Below are 25,911 nucleotides of genomic sequence, written 5' to 3'. Positions count from 1 at the left end.
AGCCTTCACTGTAGAACAATGAGAATCCTATGACAGCCTTCACTGTAGGACAATGAAAATCCTATGACAGCCTTCACTGTAGGACAATGAGAATCCTATGATCATGGGTTAGCATCCCAGATGAACACATATATGGTGATGTTCAGATTCTGCCATGGAGATGGGTCCATGGTCGTGTCCCCTGACTTGTCACTGAGCAGACAATCAACCCGTACAATTACCTGTATCATCCAGCAGATCTGTGACTTACTGGTGGGGTCATCCTGTCTCCCTCCCTCCTCAAGCTGACTCCAGGACTGACTGAGTTTGGTTTTACGCCGCTTTTAGCAATATTCCAGCAACATCACGGCGGGGGACACCAGAAATGGGCTTCACACATTGTACCCGTGTGGGGATTCGAACCCGGGTCTTCGGCGTGACGAGCCAACGCTTTAACCACTAGGCTACCCCACCGCCCCTGACTCCAGGAGATAACTGTAATATTGTCCTACTTAACCCAACCATCTGCCTCACTCATGCCACCTTATATGGTAATACCATGTGTGAGGACCTCCTGGTATGGTGGCATTCATCTTTGTGAACACTTAATTCTTGGCTGATGGTTTTTGTATATGACATACCATTTTTATGTATTGTTTTTCAATTTCAGCATAAACATATTGGTTGATGCAATGAAACACTGCTGAAGAATATTTCCAATATTTAAGCTGATGTGATGCAAGCCGTTAGTGTTTTCTGCAGTATTTCTCTGAACATGCTAAACAAGATATTGACTTTTACGATACATCATTTGATAAAAGTATGTTTGTTTCAGGACTACAGTCCAGAAATCAGCAAGGTGATGAGAGACAGCATCAATAACGTGGCCAACTACCAAGACCACATCAAGTAAGTTGATTCACTCACTCACTCACTCACTCACTCACTCACTCACTCACTCACTCACTCACTCACTCACTCAAATCAGCAAGGTGATGAGAGACAGCATCAACAACGTGGCCAACTACCAAGACCACATCAATTAAGTTGATTCACTCACTCACTCACTCACTCACTCACTCAAATCAGCAAGGTGATGAGAGACAGCGTCAACAACGTGGCCAACTACCAAGACCACATCAAGTAAGTTGTCTCTCTCACTCACTCACTCACTCACTCACTCACTCACTCACTCACTCACTCACTCAAATCAGCAAGGTGATGAGAGACAGCATCAACAACGTGGCCAACTACCAAGACCACATCAATTAAGTTGATTCACTCACTCACTCACTCACTCACTCACTCAAATCAGCAAGGTGATGAGAGACAGCATCAACAACGTGGCCAACTACCAAGATCACATCAAGTAAGTTGACTCACTCACTCACTCACTCACTCTACATTGGTCATACATTATTAACTGACTTCAGGTAAGCTACAGAAGCTCATACCATTGGTCTATACCTTTGATCAATTATTTTGGACTTGACATCGATGGTTATTCTGAGACATGGACATTTCAGAAAGAAACCTGTTTAATATGTACCTGGTACAGCCATCCATGACTGCCTCTACAACGATGACTTTCCCGACTATCTCAAACATCTCGTCTCCGTGTATGTACCTCAGCGAAGTCTCCGATCCTCCTCTGACTCTTTCCTCACCCAACACAGATCTCCAAACCAACTGTCTGACCGCGCCTTCTCCTTTGCCAGCCCTAAACTATGGAACTCTCTTCCAAAGGAAATCAGGAACACTTCATCAAAAGAAACTTTTAAATCTCTGCTAAAGACCCATCTATTCACTGCTGCCTTTCTGTAAAGTTATATGAACTATTTCCTTCCCCAATATTGTCACAGCGCCACTGAGCATCTCTATGGTGGATATTAGGCGCTTTATAAATACATTATTATTATTATCTTGATCTTGACATCCTGTGGATGAGAAGGATCTCTTAATAAAAATCAATGCCAAAAGTACCTATTAAATGATTATCTACCATTAAAGTAGCAAGACCTGGCCTGTCTGTGACATGCATAATCACTGATATGGAAAATATGTAGTCAGTAGGGGGAAATTAAATAACCATAGATTCTCTGAATTTTTATGGGTTTGACTATACTGCCAATATGGCTAATAATTGGTCATCAGTGAGAATAGAAACAATAATGCATATTTTCTTTATCAATTTTCTTTACATAAAAACAGTAAACATGGTAGCTGATATCCCACAAATACATCTGATTGGAAACATTGTATGTGTCAGATTTATATGATTTCATGACATCACACCCATGTTTATCATTCCCTTTAAATTCAATGAATTTATATAATTTTACTGGAAATTTATTATGATCAGTGAGCCTTCATTGGAAAGTGAAACCAATGAATTATTGATAAAATCAATCATTTGGAAGTTCAGTTACTGTAGCAAATAATTTCAAGAACCATTCCGACTCATTGATGTTGTCTACCTTCTGCTACATGTTGCCTTATTTAGTACCTTCAGTATATTAATCATGCTGCTTTGGATGAAAGAAATGGACTCTCTAGTAATTGAAAATCTGCTAAAGTAAAATCAGCTGTGTTCATTTATGTGAATGTTTGTGTCAGGATATCTTTGTAATAAAAAACAAGTTCTGTTTCATGTCATCTTTTGACAAATAATAGGAATATTTATTAGTTCTGTATATTTGATGATCAAAGAAGCTATTTCTGAACATGCAGCAGAAGTAACTTTTGATGTAACTCTGTTTGAAGAAATACGAGCAAGTTTTCTGATCGGATGAGAGACAGATGTGTTTGAACTGCTCTTCTTTATGTTGGTTATGTTGGTCATTTCATTGAAATTGTATATGGTCTTCGTGTGTGAGTGAGCTTAGTTTAATGTTAATTGAAAAACTAGTCCAGTTATACAATGGCATGTAAGTATAGTGAGAGTCAAGTTGCAAGATTCAGGTCTGACATTTATCGTTTTGGTGAAACTTAGAAGCACAAGCATGGTGCTCACAAACCAAGAAATATACTGATAGCAGACATGGATTTAAACCCATGGTTTCTGGCAATCCCAAGGGACATAACTATGCACAGCACATTGGAGTGCCTTAGATGACAGTGAGAGTCTGTATGGAGACCCCCAGACCCAGTGACCATCTGTATGGAGACCCTCTGACCCAGTGACCATCTGTATGGAGACCCTCTGACCCAGTGACCATCTGCATGGAGACCCTCTGACCGAGTGACCATCTGTATGGTGCCTTAGATGACAGTGAGAGTCTGCATGGAGACCCTCTGACCCAGTGACAGTCTGTATGGAGACCCTCTGAACCAGTGACAGTCTGTATGGAGACCCTCTGAACCAGTGACAGTCTGTATGGAGACCCTCTGAACCAGTGACAGTCTGTATGGAGACCCTCTGACCCAGTGACAGTCTGTATGGAGACCCTCTGACCCAGTGACAGTCTGTATGGAGACCCTCTGAACCAGTGACAGTCTGTATGGAGACCCTCTGAACCAGTGACAGTCTGTATGGAGACCCTCTGAACCAGTGACAGTCTGTATGGAGACCCTCTGAACCAGTGACAGTCTGTATGGAGACCCTCTGAACCAGTGACAGTCTGTATGGAGACCCTCTGAACCAGTGACAGTCTGTATGGAGACCCTCTGAACCAGTGACAATCTGTATGGAGACCCTCTGACCCAGTGACAATCTGTATGGAGACCCCTGACCAAGAGACCCACTCTCTCGTAAACAGTCTGTATGGAGACCCACTGGCCAAGTGACAATCTGTATGGAGACCCACTGTCCTGGTGACAATCTGTATGGGAACCCCCTGACCCAGTGACAATCTGTATGGAGACCCTCTGACTCAGTGACGATCTGTATGGAGACCCCTGACCGAGAGACCCACTCTCTCGTAAACAGTCTGTATGGAGACCCACTGTCCTGGTGACAATCTGTATGGAGACCCACTGTCCTGGTGACAATCTGTATGGAGACCCCTGACCAAGAGACCCACTCTCTTGAAGACAGTCTGTATGGAGACCCACTGTCCTGGTGACAATCTGTATGGAGACCCACTGTCCTGGTGACAATCTGTATGGAGACCCCTGACCGAGAGACCCACTCTCTCGTAAACAGTCTGTATGGAGACCCACTGTCCCTGTGACAATCTGTATGGAGACCCACTGTCCTGGTGACAATCTGTATGGAGACCCCTGACCAAGAGACCCACTCTCTTGAAGACAGTCTGTATGGAGACCCACTGTCCTGGTGACAATCTGTATGGAGACCCACTGTCCTGGTGACAATCTGTATGGAGACCCCTGACCAAGAGACCCACTCTCTTGAAGACAATCTGTATGGGAACCCCCTGACCCAGTGACAATCTGTATGGAGACCCTCTGACTCAGTGACAATCTGTATGGAGACCCTCTGGCCCAGTGACAATCTGTATGGAGACCCTCTGGCCCAGTGACAATCTGTATGGAGACCCTCTGGCCCAGTGACAATCTGTATGGAGACCCTCTGGCCCAGTGACAATCTGTATGGAGACCCTCTGGCCCAGTGACAATCTGTATGGGAACCCACTGACCCAGTGACAATCTGTATGGATACCCCCATAAGAAGGTTGTTATAAGTGTGGTTGTCATAAGAAGGATTTAGCATATTTGAAATGTCTGCACCATCATACTCACTCACTCACTCACTCACTCACTCACTCACTCACTCACTCATCACTCACTCACTCACTCACTCACTCACTCACTCACTCACTCACTCACTCACTCACTCACTCACTCACTCACTCATGCTGTGTCAATGGTAGAGATATGGTGACAATAATTGACATATGGGACATATTTGTAACTACTACATAAATGAGTGGTATTGCTATTATGTATATTAGACGCTGTTTTCTTGTGACTTTTCTTAACTGCCTTTACCAGATGAAATAGGTTCCATTTTAGACTGCAAAATAATTTAGGTTATGTCTCCTTCACCGGTCACATGTACCTGTATCAGATTCATCTGTGTCATATCATCTCATCAACTGCTGGCTGGTTAATGAAAAATGTTAAAAGATTACTTCGGTTTTTTAGTCCATAATATGATGATGAAAATGTGCCATAACCAAATATGACTGCAAATATAAGCACCCCCCACTAGGCAAGTATTGAAGCTTAATTCTGATTGGTCGCCACTGATTGTTTGCCAGGACAGCTTTTCTATTGTTAGACATCAGGTTTTTCAGCATTGGACGAAAACTGATATTGGGTGTATTGTCGAGGGACATGTCCGTTTAAAATTTTAATGTTCCACCAGTACAGTTCAGTTAAGTTGAGTTTGGTTTTGACAGACTGAAAGATCTGCGTCATGACTAACACTAGGGAGGAATCATTTGGCATGTTTAGATTGCGCCAAATTCCCAAGTTTTATGTGCCAGTCAAACCCTGCAGCTACGTCTCATTATACGTCTCAACTACGTCTCATTATCTCAGCTATCTATCATGTCAATTAGGGTATTAAACATTGGAAAAAAAATTTGTTTTCTTTCTGAGACGCAATAGTCCCTGATGACATGTTAGCAGTAAAAGTTTATTTTAAAACTGTAAAAGAAACATACAGAAAAGAAACTATAAGAAAAGCAAGTATTACAGTGTGTATTTTGTCTGGTGACTGAAGGCAAACCTTCTCCTTTGAGTCTTGTGAAAACAAAACCTTTGATGAAAACAGACTTGATAAAAGCTTGGCACTCTGTGGGCAGAATCGAGTACGAGTCTAACGTTTGGTTGAAGTTGATGAAGATGATGTCTTTGATGTTGAAGTGTACAGCAGAAGTACTGTTGACGACGATGAGGGAACTAAAGTGAGAGTTATAAAGAGAAAAGATGTGATGAGGCAGATTATTATCCCTGTTTCTGTAAAGAAATGAAAGCCCAGTTGGGGGTGTTTATATATAAGTAGGGGCTGAACACTTGCAGGGGACCAGTCTCTGTCTCACTCACAGTGTTAACACTGACCAGCATGTCTGACACTGTATGACATATGTGACACTGTAGTGAGTGAGTGAGGTTTACGCCACTTTTAGCAATAATCCAGCAATATCACGGCAAGGGACACTGGAAATGGGCTGCACATATTGTACCCAGGGTAGACGGAATCTTACAAGATGTGTACCCATGTGTCAGGGACGGATACATCTTTTTGAGAAAAAGTGGGTGCACACTATTGAGAAAGGAGGGTTGCACACCTCCCCGAGTTTCAATGGTCATTTAATAAACTTTCAAAGCAAAAGGGGGGTGTGCACCCCTGCATCCCGCCTCTGGATCCGCCTGTGTGTTTGGAATCGAATCCGTGTCTACAGCATGACGAGCAAAAGCTTTAACCACTAGGCTACCCCACTGTCCCTTGTGACACAGCAACATCACATTGTATGACTGACTGACTGAGTTTAGTTTTACGCTGCTTTTAGCAATTTTTCAGCAATATCACAGTGGGGACACCAGAAATGGGCTTCACACATTGTGCCCATGTGGGGAATCGAACCCGGGTCTTCGGCGTGACAAGCCAACACTTTAACTACTAGGCTACCCCACCGCCCCACTTTGTATGAACAAATTGATTTACATATAAGCAGTGAATAATACTGTATAACACTATATGACATGTATGATATCATGTGACATTTATAAAACATATTACAGCCTTCTGTGTATGACACTGTGTAACACTGCAACACATGTTATATTTGAGATTTCTTTTTATCAGTAAAGTACAGATTCTAGTTATGGTTTTGGTTGGGACCCATCTGGGAATCAAACCCACACTCGCAGAATAAGGCACCTGACTGCCAGCACACAAAGTCAGAGATCCAACCCACTCAGCCACCGCTGCTTCCACAACATGGATAAGGCGGACAACTGGGTGTCCAGATCATGTACTTGGTGTACCCTTCTGACAAGCGTAAACTGGTACGACTCCCACAGCAAACCATGACTGACAGGTGACAGACATGCTTGTAGAATCTGTACATTGCTGAGAAAATGTAATCACCATTATCTTACCTCACACATAAATGTCGTCTTCTGATAAGCTGAGCCAATCAACGTTCCCTGCTTACAAGCAGGTAACATTTTCTATGTTACCTGCTGGAAATGCTGAACTGTGGGAATTCGTTTGGTACAACTTAAACATGGTGGTATTTGGTAAGATAAATACATTGTTCAGTGGTCCCTCGGGGCCCATGGGTTGATGTACCCTCTATGTCTGTTTATGTTCCCTTAGCCCAAAGGTATATCAACCCATGTCCCCTTGTGACCAGTGAACAACTTATAACATGTGTTGCATCTGATTAAGGTATTGTGTGTTCACTATTATATTGTATGACATTGTACGACATTGTGATTGGTTGATTGGTTGGTTGGTTGGTTGGTTGGTTGTTTGTTTGGTTGGTTGATTGGTTGGTTGGTTGATTGGTTGGTTGGTTGGTTGGTTGGTTGATTGGTTGGTTGGTTGATTGGTTGGTTGGTTGGTTGGTTGGTTGATTGATGTTTAAAGGCACACTCAGCAATCATTCAATCTAAATACTCGAGTCTGGATCAGACAATCCAGTGATCAACAGCATGCGCATCAATCTAAGCTATTAGGGTGTTACATGTGTGACATTGTAGGGAATTCTGACATATTTATAACAGATTACTGCTTTCTACATACAACACTATAACACTTTAAGACACTATGCTCCTAGTGACATATGTATTACATCATAATGCTTCCATACAGTAACCTTGGAAAGTTTGCACTGTGTAATAACTCTTTTTATACACTAACCTTAACTGTGTCTGGAAACTTACCAAACATCATCTAACTTTTGTATGTGTTAATTTTTGTAAGTGTGAAGTGGCGTCATGAAGAGGTAACTCTGCGATCGTCTGTGATGTTTTAACAATACATGCATGTGGTGGAGGTGACAGGAAGGTAGGAGCAGAGTGTTGATCTAACAGTACAGACATGTCTGAGCATCACAGTATTACTTAAACAACTGACATGTGAGTGATTTAGTGAACTTTCCTGATGAGAATGTTGACATTGAGTGGCAGTGTGTCATGAAGGAAACAGAATGTGAGGGACTACAGATTTAACCCTGCAACTCAGTTGACTATAGTTGACGCTGTATGGAAGTGAATACATGAGCATCCATAGTCTTTCGTTTGTTTTTTCTCTACAAAATGTGTGACATTGTATGACATAATGAAATGGTATGAAATGAGTGGGTGAGTTAAGTTTTACGCTGCACTCAGCAATATTCCAGCTATATGGCGGCGGTCTGTAAATAATCGAGTCTGGACCAGACAATACAGTGATCAACAGCATAAGCATCAATCTGTGCAATTGGGAACCGATGACATGCCTGACCACCCGATCCCATTAGTTGCCTCTTACGACAAGCATAGTCGCCTTTTGTGGCAAGCATGGGTTCTGAAGACCTATTCTACAGTATGATATGAAACTGTACTCCCAGTATGACAGCATAACATATGTTGTGTGACTATCTTTGTCAAGTCAGACTCCCTCTGGTATGACAGTACACACACGCATGAACGCACACACGTAACTGCATAACACATGTGTAACTACAGTGTACTTTGTCTAATTCGGACCAGTTTGGGACCGACTAAAAAGTCCGAATTATACAGTAGTCCGAAGTACACAGATTTTAATGGAGTTATCTCCTTTCAAAATGAGACATAATTCTAGGAACCTACCTGACTTATGATTCATATATCAAATCTATCACATTTCACAATGTCTGAAAACACTTATTAAATTTCAATTTATCATATATTATCAGCAGAATTAAAATTATAAACTATGTTTTGCAATGTTATTGAAAAGAACGATTCTCGGACACCTGCTTCGGCAGCGGGTCCACAATAACATTGTCAAAGAGCAAAGTAACGATGTTTCGAGGAATTCATTAAATAAATTGAACAAACTAATGAAAAAATCAACAACAACATTCATAAAAGTTGTCAAATTACTATTTCCATCTTTTTGTGCGATCATGTAATGTAAGTCAAGTCACTAGCAAGTGACACATCTCGGCTGTCGCTCGCCGCCTCAATCTTCACTCTCGGACACGATGTTCAATGCGAAAATATATACATGAAGCATTTTTGTCACAGGTCATAGCCTAGCACGATAAGTCGAATAAGTTCAGTAATTTACGTATAGGTAGCGATTTCTTACATAATATGTTCAGAATAGCATTATTTTACCCAAAACTTTTGTGTAAATCTAAAAGTTTTTGTTTACGAGGACGGTATCCATTGCCGTAATATGATTGGTTGCCTTAGGTCACGTGTCTGATTTTGACCAATAACGACCCTTATAGCAGACTGTGGCGAAAAAGCGTCATTAGAAACCAATCTTTATCCAATAAAATCGCTTCTTACATAGTGACATTGACACTGAGTTGACATGATCGGCTCAATTATAGTTTACAATTGGTGTTCGTCGCATCAAAGGTAAATAAGCGTTCACCGCTAGACCACGCGGTCTTGGCCAAGCAGACTTCCTGCTAAGTAAATAAGACAAAATACACAAACCAATCAACGGAATGTTTATTCAGAGTTTATTGGCCAAGCGGACTTCCTGCTCAGTCCGAATTATATAGCAATGTTTTTACATGTAACTACCTTATCGGGCCTACACTTTGGTCCGAAGTCCGAAATAATGAGAGTCCGAGATACAGAACTTTTTTATTATGACAACAAAGAAGGATTACGTCGGGACCGTGAGTTCAGTCCTGTTTATACAGCAATCCGAGAAAGACAGAGTCCGAGTTTGACAGAGTGCACTGTATATGGGATATGTCAGACTCCCTGGTCTGACTGTTCTCACAAAAACACACACACATGAAACTAGTGCTGACAGTGTAACACAGGTGTAATACTGGTGTACGCGAAGTGACTCAATAGTCAGTTGCATGATACACTACCTTTCATTTCAGAACCATCACTCGGAAGATCCTGCTGTCTGGCCTTGGTGGAACCAACCAGATGATAGACTATGTAGACTCCTTCTGGAAGGCCTACTACTTCAACTCGCTCAGAGAGAAGAAATATTCTGTCCAGCTCTCCTATCCACAATAGTAAGTAGTATTGCTGATGGTACAGAGACTAATGTCTCCTGATAAGATTGGGTTAGGACACATGATTACAATATGATTGAGATTACAAGAAGGTACACAATAAGACATGCCATGTCCCGACCTGATTCAACTCCAGAACATTCAGAGAAGCTCATATCTGCTGTCTTTGTCATGATATTGATGTAAAATTGCTACCAGATGCATAAAGCTTCACTTATTCAGTTTGGTTAAAACTTCAGTTGAAGAGTGCAGTTTTCTGTCCCCAACTGTCCCCATCAGATGGCTGAATCCCTGTTCTTATTCCAGTGAGAAGGATACAGTCAGTGAGCTGCGTGTGGTGGACAGCAACAACACCGTGTACTTCCACTACCATAACAACATGACCAACGAGAAAGTCGAGTACTTGCCATTCAATGCCTATGCAAAGTCAGGGAATATTACAGTGAGTATAAGTCACTGGAATCCTCAATATCACATGTGGGGGTTCCTGATCAGAATAGATCCACAGTTCCTTATGCTTGTCTCCTTTGTGGAGATTCCAGGCCAGAAAAGGTCCCCAGTACCTCATGCCTGTCACCCTGGGGATTAAAGGTCAGAATAGATCCCGAGTGCCTCATGTCTGTCACCCCAGTGGAGATTCCATGTCAGAACACGTCCCCAGTACCTCATGCCTGTCACCCCAGTGGAGATTCCATGTCAGAACACGTCCCCAGTGGAGCCTCACCACCGGGGGATGTCAGAACACGTCCCCAGTACCTCATGCCTGTCACCCCAGTGGAGATTCCATGTCAGAACACGTCCCCAGTACCTCATGCCTGTCACCTCAGTAGAGATTCCATGTCAGAACACGTCTCCAGTACCTCAAGTCTGTCACCCGAGTGGAGATTCCATGTCAGAACACGTCCCCAGTACCTCATGCCTGTCACCCCAGTGGAGATTCCTGTCAGAACACGTCCCCAGTACCTCATGCCTGTCACCCCAGTGGAGATTCCATGTCAGAACACATCCCCAGTACCTCATACCCATCACCCCAGTGAAGATTCCATGTCACCCCAGTGGAGATTCCATGTCAGAACACGTCCCCAGTACCTCATGCCTGTCACCCCAGTGGAGATTCCATGTCAGAACACGTCCCCAGTACCTCATGCCTGTCACCCCAGTGGAGATTCCATGTCAGAACACGTCCCCAGTACCTCATGCCTGTCACCCCAGTGGAGATTCCATGTCAGAACACGTCCCCAGTACCTCATGCCTGTCACCCCAGTGGGATTCCATGTCAGAACACGTCCCCAGTACCTCATGCCTGTCACCCCAGTGGAGATTCACAGAACACGTCCCCAGTACCTGTCTGTCACCCCAGTGGAGATACCAGAACACGTCCCTAGTACCTCATGTCTGTCACCCCAGTGGAGATTCCATGTCAGAACACGTCCCCTTAGTACCTCATGCCTGTCACCCCAGTGGAGATTCCATCAGAACACGTCCCCAGTACCTCATACCTGTCACCCCAGTGGAGATTCCATGTCAGAACACGTCCCTCAGTACCTCATGGAGATTCCATGTCAGAACACGTCCCCATACCTGTACCTCATGTCACCCCAGTGGAGATTCCATGTCAGAACACGTCCCCAGTGTCACCCCAGTGGAGATTCCATGTCAGAACACGTCCCCAGTACCTCATACCTGTCACCCCAGTGGAGATTCCATGTCAGAACACGTCCCCAGTACCTTGTCATGTGGAGATTCCTGTCACCCATGCCTGTCAGTGGAGATTCCATGTCAGAACACGTCCCCAGTACCTCATGCCTGTCACCCCAGTGGACCTGTCAGAACATCATGAGTGGAGAGATATGTCAGGAACACGTCCTCAGTACTCATACCTGTCACCCCAGTGGAGATTCCATGTCAGAACACGTCCCTCAGTACCCCCCAGTGGAGATTCCAGGTCAGAACACGTCCCCAGTACCTCATGTCTGTCACCCGAGTGGAGATTCCATGTCAGAACACGTCCCCAGTACCTCATGAGTGGAGATTCCATGTCAGAACACGTCCCCAGTACCTCATACCTGTCACCCCAGTGGAGATTCCATGTCAGAACACGTCCCCAGTACCTCATGCCTGTCACCCCAGTGGAGATTCCATGTCAGAACACGTCCCCAGTACCTCATACCTGTCACCCCAGTGGAGATTCCATGTCAGAACACGTCCCCAGTACCCTCATGGAGATTCCATGTCACACGTCCCCAGTACCTCATACCTGTCACCCCAGTGGAGATTCCATGTCAGAACACGTCCCTACAGTACCTCATACCCTGTCACCCCAGTGGAGATCAGAACACGTCCAGTACCTCATGTCAGAATGTCAGAACATGTCCCTGTCAGTACCTCTACCTGTCACCCCAGTGGAGATTCCATGTCAGAACACGTCCCCAGTACCTCATGCCTGTCACCCCAGTGGAGAGATTCCATGTCAGAACACGTCCCCAGTACCTCATGCCTGTCACCCCAGTGGAGATTCCATGTCAGAACACGTCCCCAGTACCTCATACCTGTCACCCCAGTGGAGATTCCATGTCAGAACACGTCCCCAGTACCTCATGCCTGTCACCCCAGTGGAGATTCCATGTCAGAACACGTCCCTACAGTACCTCATGCCTGTCACCCCAGTGGAGATTCCATGTCAGAACACGTCCCCAGTCATGTCTGTCATCCCAGTGGAGATTCCATATCAGAACACGTCCCAGTACCTCATGCCTGTCACCCCAGATTCCATGTCAGAACACGTCCCCAGTACCTCTCATGTCTGTCACCCCAGTGGAGATTCCATGTCAGAACACGTCCCCAGTATCTCATGCCTGTCACCCCAGTGGAGATTCCATGTCAGAACACGTCCCCAGTACCTCATGCCTGTCACCCCAGTGGAGATTCCATGTCAGAACACGTCCCCAGTACCTCGTGATTGTCTCTTTAATGTGTCTGCATTGTCCATAAGGAGAGCAATACTGAGATGACCACTATTTAAAAAGAGATGAATGCGAAATATAATCACCTTACCTCTTCATTGTCAAAAACATTTTTAGCCATGTTTTTGAATAAGAGCATCCATTAATTTTCTGTCTTTAGATTTGAAAAGATATATGCCCTAGCTGATAGGAAACAGTTTTTCCTTCTTCCTTTTTGGATGAATTGAAATAAATTCATGGGTTTTCACACCATTATTACAAGATATTGATGGTAAGAATGGGCAAATATTCAGTTTAGTGAAGTAATTATGATGAATTGTTCAGTAAGCCCCGTGTGCTGGAAGCAATGAATGCTTTCGGCCTGAGCAAGGGGAGCATTAAGTGATTCTTCAAACGGAGAGAACTCATCATGTGATCTACCATTTTGTCTATGGGTATGTGTTCTGCACGTATGGAAGCTGTGAAGTGTGATGCTCGTCTGCCATAGTTATGAGCTTTTGCTTGGCCATCATCAGGCAGCTGTGAGATTTCCAGGGGCTTCCAAGAGTATGAATAAAGATATGTCCCCTGGTTTGAGATGTATTAGGCCTTCGTCTCAGCTTGTGAGTTAAGAAGTGTGTTCAGTTTCTCCCTTGTTGTGATGGAGGGCCAAACATGGAGTGTTCGCATGGAATTCCTCCATTAGAGCACAGCACTAATGGTACCGAAACACAGTTTATGTTTGTTTGCCTGCACTATATATTCCCAGCAAATTGCTAAACTGTTTCTTTTAATTCCTTCTAAATGTAAACAGAGCACTTACAGTGGAACAGTTCCATCCTCTCTGAGGAGGATGAGCGAAAACTGCACAACCAGGCTCTCTCAAATGTCAGCTTATTGCCATTTTATGTACCACTAGTTTACACTTAGTGATAGTCCCCCTGTTGTCCCATAATTATACGAGTATTTGGTAGCAAGTCCTTTCATAAAGGACTGCAAAAATTATTTTAATTGGAGCACATTTGTCTTTAAGTGAGTGACTTTAGCTTTACCCAGCACCCAGCAATATTCCAGCCATATGGTGGCGGTCTGTAAATAATCAAGTCTGAACCAGACAATCCAATGATCAACTGCATGAGCATTGATCCACACAGTTGGGATGTGATGACATGTGTCAACCAAGTCAGCGAGCCTAGCCATCCGATCCCGTTAGTCGCCTCTTACAACCATGGGTTACTGAAGATCAATTCTAACCCGGATCTTCACAGGTCTGTTTGTCATTAAACTGAAGAGGGAGAATGCCAAGAGTATTGATAGACATTGCTTCACTGTAGTGTCAGGTGTCATGAATAGCAGCGTTTGTTTCAGATGATGAGGGAAATTGAAAAAAATAGTGTTTATTTTCAAAATGGAAATGAAGGGAAATGGAGTATCTAAATAATGCGTCAATGCGTGAGAATCAGATTATTCTAAGCTTAGATTATCAGAATGTGATGAGTTACCTCCCTTACACACATCATGATCCTAAGGATAGTGAGTTCAGATCACAGATACACCATTATTCTTGTCAGGGGATTAACATATCTGTTTGAATGGGTTTTACAAAGAAATGTAAACATTTGAGAGCTTCACCACTTTGGATTCTTCCACATAATGCAGAAAAACAAAAAAATAACTGAAATACTATTAAAAGTGATTTCAACACACCTCACTCACTCACCAATATGCTACATGGTATAGCCTCACTCTTAACTGTTCTTATTCTACCAGTGTCAGCAGGACTGCTAGACTTGGGACTCAGTTTCAAGGGCTACTCAGTCTCACAGCATATCCCAGAAGGATTCACTACAATGAATGTGTTTTGTTCTTGAACGCCACACCAGTAATATTCCAGGTATATGTAAGCCTGGACCAGACCATCCTGTGTTTGATATGAGTCATGGTCAGTGGCTCAGGTAGGGCTGACATGCCTTGAACAAAATGACGGAACTGACAACCAGTCCATTAAGTTCCCTCCTGCAACCAACAAAATTTCTAAGGCTGCTTGAACTCCCTGCTTCAAAATCTAGTCCCTGCTTGAATAGAGCCATGAGGTGCTGGGACACATTCTACATATTAACCGCTAGATGACCATTGATTCTCAGGTTTCTCAGTCCACTGTATTTAAGATAAGTTGTCTCAGTCTTCTCTGAAGATATTGCAAGAGCAGACTCTCTTCTGCAAAATTTACTTCAGACTTCATTGTTGATTGTCTTAAACTCTAACCGATTGTCTTAAACTTTTAAAGCGATTGTTTTAAACTGTAACCAATTGTCTTACACTTTAAGCAATTGTTTTAAACTGTAACCAATTGTCTTACACTTTAAGCAATTGTCTTAAACCTGCAACCAATTGTCTTACACTTTAAGCAATTGTCTTAAACTCTAACCAACTGTCTTACACTTTAAGCAATTGTCTTAAACTGCAACCAATTGTCTTACACTTTAAGCAATTGTCTTACACTTTTACCAGATGTCTTTTATTACAAATTTCTTATGAACGTGGAAATGTGTTTTGTTTATTTTCATTTACCTGACTGTTAACTTATCATAACATTTTAGTGGTAACTACTTATTTAAAAACAGAAAAATGGTTGCAACTGGTCCAAGGCCTCCTTTACAAAGCACTAAGGTGATTGTATGTCACTAAGGTAACCGTAGTGCAATTTTAAAGAATGGGAGTTAAGGTTAACCTTAGTAAAGGTTGGTTCATGAAAGAAGCTTCAGGTTTGCTAGTACAGACTATGATATTCTTGCTGTCATTGTGGATCTGCCTGCAGCATGGCTGTGCTCAGACATTCCAACATTCCAGATATAATCTGATGTCGTTTTATTTCAGAGCGACCTTGTGTATGCTCACTATGGCCGCAGTGAAGATTTTCAGAAATTAAGGGATCTGAAAGTCAATATAACTGGTTGTATTCTGCTCATCCGCTACGGGAGAATTCACCCTGCAAACAAGGTAAGTATGTCGTCACTGTAGGGATTGTAGAAAGTGGAATACTGTGAGAGACATTGTCAAGTTTGATCTGTCTAGGTATGTCAGCCATCGGTAAAGCACTAGCAAGTAGGAGGAATCGTGGGAAATACAATGTCTCTTACATAGTCCCATCACTGAAAGTCAACCTCTGTATTCCACAGTGTGATTGTGTTGATGTTACACTAGTGGTCCGTAGTGGAGTCTCTTTGGCGCCATACCTATGTGACACTCTGTATAACACTCCCCTGACGCCAGTGGACACCCTAGTCATTCAACGACACCCCTATCCACCCCCATCTATTAAAATAAACATTTCTGATTGCTATATTCACCTACACAGGAGCTAGTCAACAGCAAGCTGTTATGTATGAAATATAGAAGGGACATGTACCTGAAGTTTCCTTCTACAGGTGAAACACGCGGAGGAGTACGGTGCTAGTGGGGTGGTGCTCTACAGTGACCCCAGGATTTCTCAGATCCCATGCTGAAGTCGGCAGCTTCTACTATCTCCTCGGAGTTGGGCCATCCAGCTGGCACAAGTTCACTACGCCCTCACTGGTGACCCGACAACACCACAGTACTCATCTATAGGTTCGACATGTTTAATCCTTTGTGCAACACCACATTTTGTCAGTCTCAGAAGAAGCTGTAATTTGTGTGTCATCCTTTGATGGAGTCTTTAGATTTTCAGCAGAAGTCTTTTGTTACAGTGTGTCAATAATCTCTCAGGACAACTGCAAGTGGGTGACTTGGGTGACAGCATATTGATTTGTGTATCATATGCTTCTAGTTTCCTGTCAGTCATCTGTGGATTGATGAAATTAAAATGAAATAAAGGGTGTAAAAATATATGGATGTCAACTTCTGTAATATGAGGGGCCAATAACATTGCAGAGTATGTTATGATTCCTTCATATCAGGAGAAGCTAACTATGAAGATAGCAGATATCACTTCTGAACTCTGTTCAAAGACTTTAGAATGACGAAGTGTTTGTAACGATATATGGTTCGTAGTCTGAAACCACCGGAAAAAGAACAATCTTCCAATCCATCCATCCATCCATCCATCCATCCATCCATCGATCATCCAATCCAAATCCAAATCCATCGTCAAATCCATTCAATCCATCGTCAAATCCAATCCATCCATCCATCCATCCGTCAATCCAAATCCGATCCGTCCATCAAATCCATCCATCCAAATCCGATCCGTCCATCCGTCCGTCCGTCCGTCCATCCGTCCGTCCATATCCCGTCCATTGCATGTCGTCCAAGTCCGTCCAGGTCCGATCCGTCAAAGTCCCAAGTCCGAGTCGTGCGTCCAGGTAGTCATTGCGTCCCGTCCAGGTCAGATCCAGAGTCGTCCAGAGTCCGTCAAGGCGATGGAGTCCAGGTCAGTCCCAGTCAAGTCAGGTCAAGTCGTCCAGTCCAGAGTCGTCCAGGTCATGCCGTCCGTCCGTCCAGGTCAGGCAAAGTCGTGCGTCCAAGTAAGTCGTCAGGTAAGATCCCGTCCCGTCCAGGTCAGGTCATTTAAGTCCCGTCCAGGTCAGAGTCGATCGTCCAGTCCAGAAGTCGTCCAGGTCCAGGTCAGGTCCGGTCCGTCCAGGTCCATGGTCAAGTCGTCAGGTCCGGTCATTCCCGTCCCACGAGTCAGCCACCCGTCCATTCGTCCGTCCGTCAAATCGTCCGGATCCGTCCCGTCCGTCCGTCGTCCCGGTCAGGTCGAAATGGAGTCTTGTCGGAGTCCGTCCCGTCCCGGTCCGTCGAAATGGGTCCCGGGAACCGAGATGGGCGTTCGTCCAGATGGTAGGTCGGTCCGGGTCCTAATCCATCATCCATCCATCCATACATCATCCATCCATCCATCCATCCATCCATCCATCCATCCATCCATCCATCCCTCCATCCATCCATCCATCCATCCATCCATCACACATCCATCCATCATCCATCCATCCATCCATCCATCCATCCTTCATCCATCCATCCATCCATCCATCCATCCATACATCCATCCATCCACCCATCCATCCATCCATCCATCCATCATCCCATCCATCCATCCATCCATCCATCCATCCATCCATCCATCCATCCATCATCAGTCCATCCATCCATCCATCATCCATCCATCCATCATCCATCCAATCCATCCATCCATCCATCCATCCATCCATACATCCATCCATCCATCCATACATCCATACATCATCCATCCATCCATCCATCCATCCATCCATCCATCCATCCATACATCATCCATCCATCCAGTCCCTTACACAAGCCCACCCGACCCACCCATCCATCCATCCATCCATCCATCCATCCATCCATCCATCCATCCATCCATCCATCCATCCATCCATCCACCTACCTACCCATCCATGCTGGTAAAGTAGACCATAAGCTGAGCGTGTGGGCTAGCATCTGTCAGTGTCAGTACACGGTTATCCAGGGGCTTGTTCCACAGGCCTCATTGTCATTCATTCACCCTGGAAATAACTCCATTGCCTCCAGCCTGGCTATTCCTGTGTGTTCCTGGAAGTGCTGTAAAATCTCCCTGCCCTCAAACCAGGGTGGTCTACAGTACATGTGTGATTACCAAGACTTGGACAAGCTGTGCCTAAACCGTACATGTGTACATAATGTTGACTGCCTCTCTTGTAGATGGAGTTCCCCGTGTCACCAACAGCAACAACAATTTCCCCGATATCCCTGTGCTGCCCATCAGCTATGGAGATGCTAAGGACTTGCTCAAGTAGGTTGACAACCCTGTATGTTGTGTTAACACGCTGCTGTCTAACACTATGTTGTATCTCCTTTTTGTACCTGAAACTTACCTGCACAGCATGTTAATCACATGGTGCAGACGATACTGGCACCAATATAATGGTACAAACAGAAACAGCTTCAGGTCATGCCTATACCAATAAAGAGGTACAAACAGCTTCAGGTAACACCTGTTCAAATTTATTGGTACAAATCACTTCAAGTCTCACCTGTACCAAAATAATGGTACAAACAGCTTCAGGTTATACCTATAGATATATTGCTACAAAACAGTTTCAGGTAACACATGTACCAAAATAATTAAACTGCAAGGTGGTACAGCAGGGTGAGTGAGTGAGTGAGGTGTCAACTAAAGTAAGATTTGTGCTTGATGCCGAAGATTTATTGTCATTCTTGATACAGTGAGCTCCCAGAGGGGAACATGGTGTAACTGTACCGGGTGTTTGTTTCCAGGGATCTTGGTGGAGTGGCAGTACCGAGTGAGTGGCGTGGGGACATGAATGTCACCTACAAGACCGGCCCAGGCTACATCGGCTCCAGACATGACAGGTGGGTCACAGCATCACCTGTAGATAGTTGACTATCTTTATATCAAACATGACAGGTTACACCTGTAGATAGTTGACTCTGTTTATACCAAACACGACAGGTTGCACCTGTAGATAGTTGACTCTGTTTATACCAAACACGACAGGTTGCACCTGTAGATAGTTGACTCTGTTTATACCAAACACGACAGGTTGCACCTGTAGATAGTTGACTCTGTTTATGCCAAACACGACCCAGGTTGCACAGGTTGCTTCTGTAGATAGTTGATTCTGTTTATACCAAACACGACAGGTTGCTTCTGTAGATAGTTGATTCTGTTTATACCAAACACTACGTGTTGCACATGTAAATAGTTGACTGCTTGTACCAGACATGAGAGGTCACACCTGTACATAGTTGGCACTAATTACACCTGTAAATAGTTAACACTATTCATAACTGATGACACCTGTAGATAGTTGACACTGATATGACAGGTGAATAGACTCTGCTTATGTGAGATAGTTATGACGTCTGATATGACAGGTGAATAGACTCTGCTTATGCGAGATAGTTGGCTCTGTACATACCAGACACAGTTAAACAAGTAGAAAGCTCACATTGTATTAACCATACATGTAACAACACACCGGTACAAATTTGACACTGTTTACACCAGACATAACAGGTCACTCATGTTGAAAGTTAACACTGCTTATACCAGACGTAACAGGTCTCTCATGTTGATAGTTGACACTGCTTATACCAGACATAACAGTTCACTCATGTTGATAGTTGACACTGCTTATACCAGACACAACAGTTCTCTCATGTTGATAGTTGACACTGCTTATACAAGACACAACAGTTCTCTCATGTTGATAGTTGTACACTGCTTATACCAGACACAACAGTTCACTCCTGTTGAAAATTGACACTGCTTATACCAGACATAACAGTTCTCTCATGTTGAAAGTTGACACTGCTTATACCAGACACAACAGTTCTCTCATGTTGAAAGTTGACACTGCTTAAACAAGACATAACAGTTCTCTCATGTTGAAAGTTGACACTGCTTATACCAGACATAACAGTTCTCTCATGTTGATAGTTGACACTGCTTAAACAAGACATAACAGTTCTCTCATGTTGAAAGTTGACACTGCTTATACCAGACACAACAGTTCTCTCATGTTGAAAGTTGACACTGCTTAAACAAGACATAACAGTTCTCTCATGTTGATAGTTGACACTGCTTATACCAGACACAACAGTTCACTCCTGTTGAAAGTTGACACTGCTTATACCAGACATAACAGTTCTCTCATGTTGAAAGTTGACACTGCTTCTACCAGACACAACAGGTCTCTCATGTTGAAAGTTGACACTGCTTCTACCAGACAAAACAGGTCTCTCATGTTGATAGTTGACACTGCTTATACCAGACATAACAGTTCTCTCATGTTGATAGTTGACACTGCTTATACCAGACATAACAGTTCTCTCATGTTGATAGTTGACACTGCTTATACCAGACACAACAGTTCTCTCATGTTGATAGTTGACACTGCTTATACCAGACACAACAGTTCTCTCATGTTGATAGTTGACACTGCTTATACCAGACAAAACAGGTCTCTCATGTTGATAGTTGACACTGCTTAAACAAGACATAACAGTTCTCTCATGTTGGTGAAGTTGACACTGCTTATACCAGACATAACAGTTCTCTCATGTTGGTAGTTGACTACTGCTTATACCAGGACGTAACAGGTCTCTCATGTTGATAGTTGACGCTGCTATACCAGAAATAACAGTTCTCTCATGTTGATAGCTGACACTGCTTATACCAGACACAACAGTTCTCTCATGTTGAAAGTTGACACTGCTTATACCAGACACAACAGTTCACTCATGTTGATAGTTGACACTGCTTATACCAGACACAACAGTTCTCCCCATGTTGATAGTTGACACTGCTTATACCAGACACAACAGTTCTCATGTTGATAGTTGACACTGCTTATACCAGACAAAACAATAGTCTCTCATGTTGATAGTTGACACTGCTTAAACAAGACATAACAGTTCTCTCATGTTGGTAGTTGACACTGCTTATACCAGACATAACAGTTCTCTCATGTTGGTAGTTGACACTGCTTATACCAGACGTAACAGTTCTCTCATGTTGATAGTTGACGCTTGCTTATACCAGAAATAACAGTTCTCTCATGTTGATAGTTGACACTGCTTATACCAGACACAACAGTTCTCTCATGTTGAAAGTTGACACTGCTTATACCAGACACAACAGTTCACTCATGTTGATAGTTGACACTACTTATACCAGACATAACAGTTCTCTCCTATGTTGAAAGTTGACACTGCTTATACCAGACATAACAGTTCTCTCATGTTGATAGTTGACACTGCTTATACCAGACATAACAGTTCTCTCATGTTGATAGTTGACACTGCTTATACCAGACATAACAGTTCTCTCATGTTGAAAGTTGACACTGCTTATACCAGACATAACAGGTCTCTCATGTTGATAGTTGACACTGCTTATACCAGACATAACAGTTCTCTCATGTTGATAGTTGACACTGCTTATACCAGACATAACAGTTCTCTCATGTTGAAAGTTGACACTGCTTATACCAGACATAACAGTTCTCTCATGTTGATAGTTGACACTGCTTATACCAGACATAACAGTTCTCTCATGTTGATAGTTGACACTGCTTCTACCAGACACAACAGTTCTCTCATGTTGAACATAACAGGTCACACCAGTAGATAGTTAGACTATACCTTCAGAAAGCTGATACTGTATCAACAGACATGTAATGTCACACTTGTACAACTAGTGGTGAACCGGTTTTCCATGGTATCAGTAGAACCGTGGTATTTTGCCTTTGGTTCGGTATACCATAATGCAATCCTAAAATTTGGTATTTTTTATTTTCGTACCGCAATTTTATTAACCTTTTGAAACCACTTTAAATTTTTTCTAAAATGTCTAGAAATCAAATCATTTTGTCAAAATCTACTAAACATTAATGCGTTATGATCATATCTCATATCATATACCGACCCGAAACGGACCCAACTGAAGGCCTTGTACTGCAATATGTACCGTACCGTGGTAAGAGCGTACTGTTTCACCCCTATGTACAACACTAACACTGTTTATGACAGACATGTCTGTTGTTTATATGGTTGAAGACAGTTTCAGTGGTAGACAGATGGTCCAGGTGTAGTACAGGTAACAACATGAGCGGCCTCCACATTGTTGTTTCAGTAAGGTGAACTTGATCGTCAACAATATCCTGGACATGAGGGAAGTCACCAACATCATCGGGACTTTCAAGGGCAAGTATGAAGAAGGTGAGAGGAGAGTGTGGACATCCTGGAAATAACTAAACAGAATCACACTCTAAGCATATTAGTTTTCTATATTGTATTGTTATTTAATGCTACACTTGAGTCAGACATGTTCCAGTGTGAAGGGCACTCTGTTGTCAACTACCCCTCACTAGCAGAGTACCTGCTGTCGACTACCCCACACTAGCAGAGTACCTGCTGTCGACTACCCAACACTAGCAGAGCACCTTCTGTCGACTACCCCACACTAGCAGAGTACCTGCTGTCGACTACCCCACACTAGCAGAGCACCTGCTGTCGACTACCCTACACTAGCAGAGTACCTGCTGTCGACTACCCCACACTAGCAGAGTACCTGCTGTCGACTACCCCACACTAGCAGAGTTCCTGCTGTCGACTACCCCACACTAGCAGAGTACCTGCTGTCGACTACCCTACACTAGCAGAGTACCTGCTGTCGACTACCCCACACTAGCAGAGTACCTGCTGTCGACTACCCTACACTAGCAGAGTACCTGCTGCCGACTATCCCACACTAGCAGAGTACCTGCTGTCGACTACCCCACACTAGCAGAGTTCCTGCTGTCGACTATCCCTATATTGTGAATGAATTTTTGAATTTGAACCAGAGATAGATTGTGTTAAAATGGTTGAAGAAGCGAGATAGCATAACATAATTGAGAAAAATGGCCACTCAGAGCAGACAGAAGAAGTGCAGGAGTCCGAAAAACAGCTCGTCGTCATTCTAGAACAAGTGAGATGAGATCTTGCAAAGGGCTCCTTTAGAACATAGTAGAATAGCAGTGGACTGACCACGATAATGCCTGACCACATACAGCAGGAGTTGTACAGCTGGGGAATATTCTCAATGATCCCCATGTTTGACACCCATTGAATATATCTGTGATGAAACGGCATCATCCGAATCCTCCAACTATGCTGCAGGACGTCAGCTAAGTCCTCCTTTGATCTTCCCCATGACTTCCTCACTTCTTGCATGGGCTGAGTGAGGGAAAGGTGCCATTCCTGCATCAATGCACAAGGTGGACACAGTCGCTATGACCATGCTAATTCCATTCTATGTGATAACATTTTGTTCACAGCAGTAAAAGTTTGACACTGATCCTGTTTGTTGTGTGCCAAAGAAACTTCTACCTTTAAGTGAGTGAGTGAGTGAGTATGTTTTATAATGCTGCTTTTAGCAATATTCCAGCCACATCACCTATTAGGGCACCAGAAATGGGCTTCACACATTATACCATGTGGGGAATCAAGCACGGGCCTTCGGCCAGTGCCATGTGAATGCTTTAACCACTAGGCTACGCTAACACCCCCTCTGCCTTTGATTATAAATGTACTGCATTGTTTAATGAGCTGTGACTGTGTGCTGACTGTCTTCTGACTGTCTGCTGACTGTATGTTGTCAGATCACTATATCCTGGTGGAGCTCACATAGACACATGGACGATGGGGGCAGTGGATGCAGGCTCTGCTTTCGCTGTCCTCATGGAGTTGGTCAGGGTCTACTCGTTCCAGGTCAAGAACGGTCAGTCCAAAGTTGTCTTCTTATCAGCTCACAAGTTGCGCATGAAACATTTATTGTCATAGTACAAGTTATTAATTTATTAAAGGCTGAAACAGGAAAACCATAAATTCAACCTGAGACTGTCGATATTGTCTGTTGCCTATGAAATGGAGATTCTTCAGTACGGAGAACTGATCAAGTAGATCCAATACCTGTTGATGTGTGGGAACTCTGTGTCGGATACTGTCTCCATTATGTGGTAAATACAGTGGTTATCATGATATGGTCAGCTTTGTCCTGCATTATATGCATCATTGTAACTAAGGATGTCGTCATAAGGCACAATTCACCCCCAGTACCTTAGGATGTCTTTAACCACATGCTATTCACCCACTGTAACTAAGGATGTCTTTACCAGATGCTATTCACACACTGTAACTAAGGATGTCTTAACCAGGTGCTATTCACCCACTGTAACTAGGGATGTCTTCATAAGGCACAATTCACCCCCAGTAACTTAGGATGTCTTTACCAGATGCTATTCACACACTGTAACTAAGGATGTCTTAACCAGGTTCTATTCACCCACTGTAACTAGGGGATGTCTTCATAAGGCACCATTCACCCCCAGTAACTTAGGATGTCTTTACCAGATGCTATTCATACACTGTAGCTAAGGATGTCTTAACCAGATGCTATTCACCCACTGTAACTAAGGATGTCTTAACCAGATGCTATTCACACACTGTAACTAAGGATGTCTTTACCAGGATGCTATTCACCCACTGTAACTAGGGATGACTTCACAAGGCACACCACCCACTGTAACTAAGGATGTCTTTACCAGATGCTATTCACACACTGTAACTAATGATGTCTTAACCAGATGCTATTCACCCACTGTAACTAAGGATGTCTTCATTAAGGCACAATTCACCCCAGTAACTAAGGATGTCTTAACCAGATGCTATTCACCCACTGTAACTAGGGATGTCTTCACAAGGCACAATTCACCCCAGTAACTAAGGATGTCTTTACTTCAGATGCTATTCACCCACTGTAACTAGGGATGTCTTCTACAAGGCACAATTCACCCCCAGTAACTAAGGATGTCTTTAACCAGGTGCTATTCACACACTGTAACTAAGGATGTCTTCACAAGGCACAATTCACCCACTGTAACTAAGGATGTCTTCACAAGGCACAATTCACCCACTGTAACTAAGGATGTCTTTACCAGGTGCTATTCACCCACTGTAACTAGGATGTCTTCACAAGGCACAATTCACCCCTCAGTAACTAAGGATGTCTTAACCAGATGCTATTCACACACTGTAACTAATGATGTCTTAACCAGATGCTAGTCACCCACTGTAACTAAGGATGTCTTCACAAGGCACAATTCACCCCCAGTAACTAAGGATGTGTTAACCAGATGCTATTCACACACTGTAACTAATGATGTCTTAACCAGATGCTATTCACCCACTGTAACTAAGGATGTCTTCACAAGGCACAATTCACCCACTGTAACTAAGGATGTCTTTACCAGGCGCTATTCACCCACTGTAACTAAGGA

The 25,911-nt window shown here is 43.4% G+C and overlaps 1 pseudogene; it reads left to right on the top strand.

Moving 5' to 3' along the window:
- Nucleotides 1-1,293: 1,293 nt before the first annotated feature.
- Nucleotides 1,294-25,911, top strand: part of LOC124276709 — a 39,758-nt pseudogene continuing 15,140 nt past the window's right edge.

This window comes from Haliotis rubra, unplaced genomic scaffold (genome assembly GCF_003918875.1).
Source record: "Haliotis rubra isolate DU_JTF1 unplaced genomic scaffold, ASM391887v1 Scf2116, whole genome shotgun sequence".
NCBI lineage: Eukaryota > Metazoa > Mollusca > Gastropoda > Lepetellida > Haliotidae > Haliotis > Haliotis rubra.
This window is presented reverse-complemented; position numbering and strand designations above follow the sequence as displayed.